Raw genomic sequence first — 8809 nt, 5'->3', positions numbered from 1 at the left:
CTCTTTCTCTCATTTTTAAAAAAAGTACTGTTCATGATAGCTTCTCAGTATCTATATTGCAAACCACAATGCCCAAAAGTAGAGAGAGAGTCTGGGGGAAATTATCTGTCATAGAGGCCGTGAAGCGATAGCACAGTGGCTGGGTGTTCGCCTTTCACAGGGCCGACCCGAGTTCGATCCCTCCGCCCCTCTCGGAGAGCTTGGCAATCTACCAAGAGTATGGAGCCCGAGCAGCAGAGCCTGGCAAGCTACCCGTGCTTATTGGATATGCCAAAAACAGTAACAATAAGTCTCTCAATGAGAGACGTTACTGGTGTCCGCTCGAACAAATCGATGAGCAACGGGATGACAGTGACAGTGACAGAGGCAGGGGGAGGGTTGGGATGGGGCGGGGATACTGGGGACATTGATGGTGGAAAATGTGCACTGGTGGAGGGATGGGTGTTTGATTCTTGTATGACTGAAACTCAAACATGAAAGCTTTGTGACTGTATCTTATGGTGATTCAATAAATTGTTTTTAAATACTGTTAACATAGATTTGTGTGAATTATGATGTTTTTGTTTTCATTGGGTCACACCCAAGTGTTTTAGGGCTGTTCCCAGTGCAGTGCCTGGGAGAGCATTCACCATGGTGCTCAGGGGAGTGTGCAGTGCCAGGCATCGAGCCTGGAAACCCAGCATGCACAGAACATGCTCCAGCCCTTTGGGCCTCTCCCTAGCCCTGGTCTTCTTCCTCCTTCTCCTCCTCTTTTTCGCCACACCCAGCGATGCTCAGGAGTTACTCCTGACTCTGCACTCAGGAACTACTCCTGGTGGTCATCAGGGACCATGCGGGATGCCAGTGATCAAACCTGGGCCGAGTGTGTGCAAGGCAAGCGCCCTACCCGCTGTGCTCTCTCCAGCCCCTGACTTCTTCCTAATAGAGGTCATACCTGCCACACACAGCCGTGCTGGGCTGGGGTGCGGGCGGGCATGGAACCCAGCCCTCACACGTGCTAGGCATGCGCTCTACCACGTGAACTCCCGGGCTCCACACTTCTTTTTACATAAACGGTGATGGCATTAGAACAAAAGGGAGATGTGACAATGAACTTTCTGAGAGAGTGGACAGTGCATCGTACTTCGGCAATAGAAAAGCCTGAAAACTAGTGTTTTTACCAAAGTGTCAGGCACACAGCTCATCCTGCCACATCCTGCCCGTTTGATGCCAGCCATGGTTCTCTGGACCCACATCTGGACTTGTGGGTTCCGTCCTCTCTCTACCCTCATGGACCACCAGGTCTGAGCGGGAGTTGGATCTGGGAGTGGAAGTAGCCAAAGAGGAGACGCGCGGGGGAGGAACCTGCCTGGGTTCCTTGCCGCTGTGCGGGCTCGTGCACTCACGCCTTTGCTCCCAGTCTCAAGGCTGGCCAGCCGCTCAGGGGCCAGGGGCGGCCAATGGCTCTTAGGACGCCCCCAGGGGCCCCCAGAGGCCGCGGACAGCAGTGGCCGTAGCTGACAGCAAGGGTTCCCGCCTCCCTCCTCTCTCGGAGCGTCCAACAGCAGCCAATCCTCGCGCGCTGCTCCCGCCCACTCGCTCCCCTGTGCTGTGCTGCTTGCTCTGCTCCCGCCCTGCACCCCCTGCACCGGCTCCATCTCACGCACCGGTCCAGCTCTCCTGCGTTACTCTCTCTGCTGGCTCTCAGCAGCTGGAGGCCGCAGCTCCCTCCTCTGCCTTCCCCCGACTGTCTGGGTTCATTGTGTCCAGGGGCGGCAGGAGCAGGGGCAGCACCCCTTGGCTGACTGTGCCCGCTCGCTTCCTCCCACCTTTCAGGCGGCTTGTCCCAAAGGATGTGTGCGAGCAGGCGCTGTGCTCAGGCCTTTCTGGACGCTGTCGGGCTAGGCACGCCACACGCAGGTGCCCAAGGTCTTGTCTTTCAGGCTCACTGTTGGTTTTGCTCTGTTTTGTTTGGGGGCCACACATGGTGTTGCTCAAGGCTTGCTCCTTGGCTAACTGTGGGCTAGGGGTCAGGGGACCATATGTAGTGCCCGGATTAAACCTGGGTAGGGTGGGGCTGGAGCAATAGCACAGTGGGTAGGGCGTTTGCCTTGCACGCGGCCGACCCCTGTTCGTTTCCCAACATCCCATATGGTCCCCTGAGCACCGCCAGGAGTAATTCCTGAGTGCAGAGCCAGGAGTAGCCCCTGTGCATCGCTGGGTGTGACCTGAAAAGCAAAAACAAAAAACCAAAAAAGACAAAACGGGGTAGGCTGTGTATAAGGCAAACATCCTACCCATCCTACTACTCATCCTACTACTGTTCCAGTTCAAGATCCAGTTTTGTTTTTTTTTTGTAGTGCTGGGGGCACTCTCCCAGTGGTGCTCAGGGCTTACTCCTGGCTCGAATTCCGGAATCACTCCTGGTGGGCCAGGGACAGAAACTGGGCTGGTGGTGTGCAAAGCAAGCACCCTATCTGAGTTTTGCTCCCACCTCATGGTTCACTGTTTGTTTATTTGTTTGTTTACTCAAACCTAGGACTTGTTATTTTCCTGGGTTCCTCAACACATATATGGGGCATCACGTATAACCAAGGATCCTGAAACATGCGATCAGGCCCATCATCTTTCTAGGCTGAATGCCTAATGGTGTTCAGCATGGGAGAAAAGACTCACATGGTGATGGAAAGCCCTAGAGACAGTTTAAATAGTAAAAACGGGGATTCCTCCGCCCCTCTTGGAGAGCCCGGCAAGCTACTGAGAGTATCCCACCTGCACAGCAGAGCCTGGCAAGCTACCCGTGGCGTATTCGATATGCCAAAAAACAGTAACAAGTCTCACAATGGACATGTAACTTACTGGTGCCCACTCGAGCAAATCGATGAGCAACGAAATGACAGTGATACAATAAAAACAGGGGCATAGGGGGTGGAGCAATAGTATAGCGGCTAAGACACTTGTCTTGCGTGTGGCTGACCAAGGCTCTGACCACTTTCTATTCCTGACAGTCCATATGGTCCCTTGAGTCCACCAGGTATGGCCCCTGAGTGCAAAACCAGGAGTAACCCCTGAACACTGCTTAGTGTGCCCCCCAAAAAAGTCTCTGAGTAACAGCTCATTCTTTTGCAATGCTACAAATGTTTGCAAAAGGAAGTTAGAAAACAAATTGGAGAACAAACTTGAATTAGCAGGGAATGATAGTTGTTTTGAATGATAATAGAATGAGACTCCAAAAGGAATGATGTTTTTATTCTGCAAAATACTGGCGATGCTGTTCTCAGAAAAAGCAATGAGATGGTGAAAGCTTTTGAATATCCGCTGTGTAATGAGGCCAGCCAACCAGATTTTCAGCACTAGAGGATGAGGGCCCCAAGGGAAACGGAAGCCTTCGGCTCACATGGATCGGGTTAAGGAAGGAGAAAGCCACAGTGGAAATTTATTTTAAAATTCCCAACAATGGATGCGAAGGTGTTGACAGTGTTTGAATCCCTTAAAAATGATTTCACAGAGTGAACCCCCGCTTCCCAATGGCATTATGCTGCTGAATCAGCCTCCAGAAGAATTTGTTGGCAACGTAGGTTTGTGGCCCATTAAAAAAAAAATGGCCCCAGATGTCAGTACAATGCAAAGATAGTGGGTTTTAGGGGAAATAATGTGTTATTTGCTTCCCTTCGAAGCCCTTGCTATTTTCTGGGGTGATCACCGCTCGCCTAAAGCCCACCCCAGCAGGCCCCTTGGAGTTCTGCTTGCTTCCAAATACCCCCGTGGTTCTCTATTTACAATTTCTTCCCAACCAGCCTCTGTTCTCCATTGATAAAAGTACCCCGAGCCACAGTGAAGTACAACGGGGTCCAAACTCAGCCAGGGAAAATATAGAGCTGCATGTTTGCAATGTTCTTTAAAAGAGCGAAATCTTCCAGGGGGCCTATATATCCCAAGGGGGTGAAGGCAGACAGATTGAAGCACGTCATTTGCAGCCAAGTATATCCCGCCTCAGTTCAGCTTCAGCCGACCTGTTCTCTCCTCCCCTCCTCCCCACTAGCTCTCCAGCCACCCCCTCGTTGCATCCACACTATCCTAAGCTTGCAGCAGCAATAATGCCTGGGCTCCTACAAATGTGAGCACACAATTCAGCCAAGCACTTTTCATGCAATTATGGAACCCAAACAAGTATACATTCTTTCCGTCTGTCTGTTTCTGTCTGTCTCATAAGAGGGGTCACACCCACCATGGTTAGGGAGTCTGAGGCCACTCCTGGGAACGCTTAGGCCAGTGGTGAGGATCTGACGGTTGAGCTTGCTCAGGTCCTGTGGGTTTAGGGGACCCTCCAGGGCTACCCTTGGCAGTGCCTGGGGAGCCCTGCCATGCTGAGGATAGAACCCAGGGCCGGCCCCACCCCTGGCATGTGTTCGGGCAAGTAACCACATGAGTTACGTCTCTGGCCCCTTGCTTTGATCTTGGGGGTGGAGCACACCAGGTGGAGCTTTGGCATTTCTTAGGGGACATTATGTGGTGCCCAGGATCAAACTGGGGTCGACTGAACACCAGGCAAGTCCCTGAGCCTTTGTATGACCTCCCTGGCCTCCTCCTTTTGACTTTGTATCTGATGTTATCTGTATTCCTCTTTCCTCCCTCCACTTTTTGTTGTCTGTGCTGTGCCCACGTGTCCACATGCCTGACGGCAGTGCTCACACGCTTGGTGGCTGGGCATCGGTGATGGCCCACTTGTGGGGTCTCCCGGTTCACCTGTGTCATGCTCCGTGCATGTGGGGCTCACACTCCCCATCTTACACTTGCAAGCCAGGACCTCTTGCCTTCCTTATCTGTATTTAAAAGTTTAATTAAAAATTTTGTTTTGTTTTGTTTTGGGGCCACACCCGGCAGTGCTCAAGGTTTACTCATGGGTAAACAGAATGCACACCTTGAGAGTGAGTGTAGAAGTGTTGAAACAGGTAGTATAGTCCCTGGGATGTCACTACCTTGTGCCACATCAAACACAAGGGATTCTCAACTCACAATTCTTCTGAGGCCAATGCTGTTACGGGAATACGGTTCTTCTTTGACAATATAGAGTTTGCCCTATACATTATTCTTGTCTTCCTTAAAGTTATTCCTTTCTCTTCTTCCTCTTCCTTGTCATTGTTCTCTTCCTCCAGACCAGGAGGTACTCGGGGGCTATTCACATCTCTGTCTTCAGAGGCCACTCCCAGTGGTATTTGGGGGACTCTGCAATGCTAAGAGTCAAATCTGGGGCTCCTGCATGCAAAGCCTGCTCTCAGTCTATTGAACTATCTGTCCAGCCTGCCTGCCTTTCCTCTCTTTCTTTCTTTTCTCTCTCTCTCTTTCTTTTTGCTTTTTTGTGTCACACCCGGCGAGTAAGCCAGGGGTTACTCCTGGCTCTGTACTCAGGAATTTCCCCTGGCGGTGCTCACCATATGGGATGCTGAGAATAGAACCCGGGTCAGCCACGTGCAAGGCAAACGCCCTCCCCACTGTGCTATTGCTCCAGCCCTTCTCTCTCTCTTTCTTCTTTCTTTTTTTTTATTTTTTTAAAAATTTTATTGAATCACCATGTGGAGGGTTACATAGTTCTCAGGATTATGTCAGTTATACAATACTCAAACACCCTTCCCTTCACCCATGCCCATATTCCATCACCAACCACCCCATTATACCTCCCGCCCCCTCCCGCCCCCCCAGTCCCCGCCCTTGTAAGTGATAAGTTTCACTTCGTTTACGCTTTATCTTGGTTACAGTCCATGTTTCAACACATAACTCACTATTGTTGCTAGGGTTTCCCCCCAAAAAAGAAAAGACAGTCCCACTGTCAAGGAAGCATTTGATGGCTCTCCATTGCTGAGAATGTAGAGATATTAAGTCCCGCTGTTTGTTACATAACTTTTCTATTTCTTTCCCCCCCTCGTCCCACGCCACCGAGATCACGCCTGTTTAGTAATCACCACGCTGCCTGACAAAGGGAAAACCAACCAAAAAAGATGGTTATTTCCCGTCATCAGCCGGCATGGGGCTCTGGCTTAGTTGATAGTCTGGTAGAATGTCTGCAAGCAGTTTCTGGAACCAAAAGTAATACGCTGGTATCGGCCCCGGCTCGAGATTCCACCAGCGTCCCGCTGTTCCAAGTACATAATAATTTATTCCCTTGTATCCCATTCCCACGCCACCAGGTCCGTGTCAGCTTAATGGACATCATACTATGGTTAACGCCACGCCGCGTTTCTTCCGAGAAAGAAGGATATTTCTTCTCAGCTGGCGTGGGGATATGGCTTAGTTCAGTCTATAGAGATGGCTACCACTTTGGTAGCCTTCAATATTTCAGCAAAAGACTTACTATTCTTGTTAGGATTTCCCACCAAAGTCCGACCCGCTAAAAAGGAACCATTTCATATTGGTGATGATTAAATGACAATAGGTTGCGCGGCCATGGCAGCGGCCTCACGGCTTTGAATTTCTGTATAAAGTCCAGGGAAAGTACAGCCAGAAATTACACGTCGCTACAAACTTTAACCCTATTATGGTCCCCCCAAAGTCCAACCCATTACAAAGGAACCATTTCATATTGCTGATGATTAGATGACATTAGGCTGCTGAGGCCGCGCGGTTTTGGGTTTCTATATAAAGTCCAGGGAAAATTCTGCCTAAAATTCTATCGTTACAATCTTTTACCCTTCAACAAAAAACTCAGTACTATTGTTTGGAGTTTCCCCCCACGGTAAGCCCTGCCAAAAAGGAACATTTACACATTGCTGACAATCAAGAGATATTAGGTCGCGAGGCTGCGATAGCAGCCGCGTGGTTTTTGATTTCTATATGAAGTCCAGGGAAAATTCTTTTGGTAATTGCATCACTCGCTGGCAGCGCCTGGGCCAGAAGCTCTGAGCACACAGTTTGGAGGCATTTTGGGGGCGCCGCTCGTGTCCAAAGTGGTTCAGTTGCCTCCGGGGTCGATCTCGCGCGGGGCCGCAAAGGAGCGTCCCCACATGGCTCTGTGCTTAAATGTCGGCCGGCACGGGGCGAATCCGGAAGTCCCGCCCCATCGGCTTTCCCGGGCTTCCTGCATAGTCTAAAAACCGGCTATTGCCTCGCTGCATTCAAAGAGAAAGAGTTGAGAGAGAAAAAACGATACCCCGCCGGCAGCGCCTGGGCCAGAAGCTCCCAGCACACAGTTTGGAGGCATTTTGGGGGCGCCGCTCGTGTCCAAAGTGGTTCAGTTGCCTCTGGGGTCGATCTCGCGCGGGGCTGGAAAAGGCTCTTTCTCTCTTTCTTCTCTCTTTCTCTCTCTTTCTTCTCTCTTTCTTCTCTCTCTTCTCTCTCTTTCTTTCTTCTCTCCTTCCTTTCCTCTTTCTTCTCTCTCTTCTCTCTCTTTCTTCCTTCTCTCTCTCTCTCTCTCTCTCTCTCTCTCTCTCTCTCTCTCTCTCTCTCTCTCTCTCTCTCTCTCTCTCTCTCTTCCCCAATCAAGTCTGAACACCGACAAGTTGTGAACCCAGGTCAGGCCAGGGAAATGATTAAGCATCTCCCCATGTGGGCCAGGACAAGGTCCTGCCACTGCTTCCCATGGAGAGCTTCAGCCTCACCCTTCTTCGCTGGGTAGCACTGATGAGAGCAGTCAACTCTCCGGTGACTGTCACTTGTTTGATTTTGTTTTGGGGCCACACCTGGCAGTGCTTAGGGACTACTCCCAGATCAGAACTTGAGGGTGACTCTCGTGGTCTTGGGACACTGTGTGGTGCAGACCAGGGCTCCTTCACACCAAGCGCGTGTTTCAGACCATTGAACTGTTCCCCCCCACACACCCCAGCTCCTGACCACACTTATTGGCAACACCCAATTCAAAGCAGAGCACCAGGTTCATGGTTCATGCCCCTTCCTGAAAGTCCCTCACACCAACCTGAACCCCTTCTGTCTTCTACACCCTTCCCCAGGGACTCCACTGCCCTCCTTCCAATGATCAAAACATTTATTTGTTTGTGTGTGTGTGTGTGTGTGTGTGTGTGTCGGGGGGGCACATCCAATGGTGCTCAAGGCTTATTCTTGACTTTGTGCTCAGGGATGGCTCTCAGCAGGTCTTGGGGGGCTGTTAGTGGTGCCAGGGAGCAAACCCGGCTTGGCTGTGTGCAAGGTAAGAGTTCTACCCGATGTACCATTGCTCTCCCAGTGAGCAATACATTTAGTTTGCTCGGCCTGTGTGACCCTGGGCCAAGAACGCAGTTTTGTGATGGAACACATGCGTTGTGTGTGGGAGGCCCTGGCTTCCATTCCAAACAAACAAACAAAACCCCAGGGTATTCCGGAGGGTCTTTCTCTGGGAGATAGCAGTAAATATTATGATCTCTAGCTATATATCTATAGATTTTGCAATTTAGTATGTAAGTGGATTATATTATCCATGCCTTTGAAAGTCAAGAAAGTAATGGAATGGTGGGGTTTTTTTTTTTGAATGATTTGAGGAAGGGGTTGGCATACCCAGTGGTGCTCAGGTTCAAACCAGGGCCAGTGGAATGCAAGGCAAGTGCCTTGACCCCTCAACTATCTCTCTGGCCTGTACAACGAATCTGTTATAGAATCCAGGGAAACGCCTGAAGGGCTGGAGCACCTGGTTTGACTTGAGGGACCCCAGGCTTCCGTCCCTGGCATCACATAGTCCCCTAAGCCTGGCTAGTGTGTGCCTCCACCCCACCCCCACCTCACCCTCCTGAAAATGATTTTTAAAAGTGGGTGTTGAGCTGAGAAGGATGGCCAGTGAATGGTCTCTGAGCCTGCTCCCTGGAGACACCCACCGTCTGTTGTTGTGAGGGAGGCAGGTCAGGGTCCC

The sequence above is a fragment of the Sorex araneus genome, chromosome 2, assembly GCF_027595985.1.
Source record: "Sorex araneus isolate mSorAra2 chromosome 2, mSorAra2.pri, whole genome shotgun sequence".
Classification (NCBI taxonomy): domain Eukaryota; kingdom Metazoa; phylum Chordata; class Mammalia; order Eulipotyphla; family Soricidae; genus Sorex; species Sorex araneus.
Note: the sequence above shows the minus strand (reverse complement) of the source record.